The following is a 2,960-nucleotide window of genomic DNA, read 5'->3' on the forward strand; positions in this document are numbered from 1 at the left end:
TAGACAAATTCCCACAGAAGAACTTGGAAATAACATCATGGACTGTGACAATATCTTACAATGGCCTTTAACTATCAAAATTGATTTTTTTTTTATTTTTTTATTTTTTATTTTTTATTTTTTTTTCTGTAGGAACTTGGTGGGCCTTGTAGTGTGTGAGAAGAGTGAGCAGATCATAGAGTATTTGGTTTTTGTGAGTAGATATCCCAACTGCGATGTTCTCGATTGAGATGTTTGGTTGTTTCTTTTCAAAATGTGTTCCATTTTCTAATGGCTATTAATCTCGGGACAACCTTTTAAATATTAATTTGGGAACCATTTTTCTTTCTAGTTTGTAATAGCTCTAGGTGCTTTAAAAATTTTGACTGTCTCTTCTGTGTTGTTAGCTGAGCTAAGCAGCCTTTGTGAATTCAACCACTAGATAAGAAATGTTCCAGCAAATATAGTTAGTTTTTCTGAAGAGTCAAAGCAACCATGAGTACTGCCAGATTTATTAAGTGTGTGATTGTGGGGGATGGTGTTGTGGGAAATGCTTGCATTCTTATTTCCTACACAAGAAACACATTTCCAACGGACTATGTACCAAAAGTGTTTGATAACTTCAATGAAAATGTAGTGATGGATGGAAGTACAGTGAATCTTGGCCTCTGGGATACGACGGGGCAAGAGGACTACAACAGGATCAGGTCCCAGAGTTATAGAGGAGCAGATGTCTTCCTCCTTGATTTCTCCTTGATCAAAAAGGTGAGTTATGAATTTTTTTTCCAAAAAGTGGATTCCAGAATTGAGACACTACGCACCATCTGTGCCTATCATTTTGGTGTGGACAAAATTAGATTTACAAAAAGATAAACAATTTTTTGCTAATCATCTTGGAGCAGCCCTAGTCTAGACAGTAGAAGGTGAAGATTTGAAGAGGAAAATCGGGGTTGCAACATACATTGAATGTAGTTCTAAAACACAACAAAATGTTAAGGTTGTTTTTGATGTCATAATAAAAGTGGTTCTTCAACGACCAAAGAAAAAGAAATGGAGAAACAAGAAAAGAACATGCTTTATTCTCTAAGGTATTTATCTATCTTTGTCTTTTAAAGAACTTTACAGTGCATTATTTAATCAAAGGCTGGCACAATATTTCCCAAGTAGTTATGATTTTTTACTCTATGTTCAATATGTTGTATTTATTGTAAAGCCAGATGCTCTGGAAAAAGGTCTTGGTGTTTTTCATTTTATATCATTGTGTGTTATGGTTATGGAGGACTATTTTGAAATGTAAATGAAAGGACTCAATTTTTTTCATTTTATATCATTTTATATTGTGGTTATGGAGAACTGTTTTGAAATTTAAATGAAAGTTGGGTATACATGCATTGGATACTATGATGAGAGTGGTCAAATATTTCTTTTTACCATGTGAGTTCTCAATTGCAGTTGAATTCATACTGCTAAGAATCATGTTCAAGGCATGGAGGTGCTCTACGCTTTGCCCTATTAGAAAGACATGTAATTTTTTATTACTCAGTTTGGCTGTATTGTCTCAATGTGCAAGATTTACTTTAGTATATAAAAGATCATAGAGTATTTAGTTATTCCACTCCTTGCAAAATATCTACAGAATTTTTTTATGTAATTTCTACTTATAATTCATAAATTTTTTAAGTAAAGTCTACATATTTTCATAAATTAATGGGTTTCACCAATCCAAAAATAGAGAACGATTAAATGGAATAGAAGCTTACTAAGGGTGACATCACCGTTAGGGATCTGGAGCATCTTTTGTATTCCCTTGGGGCTGAGTGAGGTGCAAAGGATTCTCGCGATGGCTCTGATAGCCGCAATGTTGGCCTTCTGAGCATCTAAGTCTCTCATTTAGAATTTTTTCACTAACTCCTTTAATATGATAAATAGCCTCTCAATCTCAGCAAATGCCAACACCATGTCTGCAAACAGTAACAAAATGTAGCATAGAGATTAAGGCCTGAGCATACAAGTGATTAAAGCATAAAAATACAAGTGTGGATGCAAAAAAACAGTGGATGTTGAACCAAAGACCTAAGATGTGTGTACTCCTCTTTGCATCGAAGACTAAAAATGGGGGAAATGAAGTGAAGTTAAAAATGAAACATACCTTGGCATTCGATAACAGTCTGAAGATTAGATGGGGTTCGATACTGGGTTTGCTATGGGTAAACCCTCATTCACAAACCTCTTCAACTTGGTTTTCGCTCTCGCCTGTGATCTCTTCAATCTAGTTTTCACTCCCACCTACTGAAAAGTGAATAGAAAATACCTGTTCTAGAACATTAAATGAATATTGGGGTTGGGAGGGGTTTCGTAAAGAAAAATTAACACTTAATTTTGTTAAATATGCCAAAAATTTACTCCATAACTCAGGTAAGAGCATAATGAAGGGGAGGTTTTCCCAACAAGCAGCAAGTGACATCACAAACGATTATCCGGGGGATTTTAGTTTTATTCTCTGGCACATTTTAGATCTTGTATGCCTTTACTATTCACTCTACTTGACCTCTTATACATAAACCACTAGATTTATTATATTCTCCTTTTGGGCTTACTCCACTAAGGAAAGAGGTGAAGTAGCCAAGGAAATAAATATCCCGAGTGCTTCAATCAGAACTCTAACATTTCATTTTTGGTTGGGTTTGAAAGATCATCCTAATAATAATCTAAATTTAAGATTATCGTGTAATTTTACGATTATCGTTTTTATGTAACGATTTTGTTAGTTAAAGTTTATGGATGTAGATATATTATAGTTTTGGAAATTTTGAATGTTATTTTGTTATTAAAGTTTATGGAGGTAGATATATTGTATTTTTGGAATTTGAATGTTATTAGAAGGAAACAAGCTCATTTTATTGAAACATTTAAGTGTAAGAAGGAAACATGTGCTCTCAACTTGTTTGTATTGAAAATATTTAAGTGTTCTTACATATTAG

At 33.8% G+C, this 2,960-nt stretch overlaps 1 pseudogene; it reads left to right on the forward strand.

Moving 5' to 3' along the window:
- The first annotated feature begins 474 nt into the window (after nt 1–474).
- On the forward strand, nt 475–1,066 carry LOC149229971 (rac-like GTP-binding protein RAC2 pseudogene; annotated as a pseudogene).
- The last annotated feature ends 1,894 nt before the right edge of the window (nt 1,067–2,960 follow it).

The sequence above is a fragment of the Pinus tabuliformis genome, chromosome J (assembly GCF_031772625.1).
Source record: "Pinus tabuliformis cultivar Carrire ecotype Pingquan chromosome J, CPIR1, whole genome shotgun sequence".
Classification (NCBI taxonomy): Eukaryota; Viridiplantae; Streptophyta; class Pinopsida; order Pinales; family Pinaceae; genus Pinus; species Pinus tabuliformis.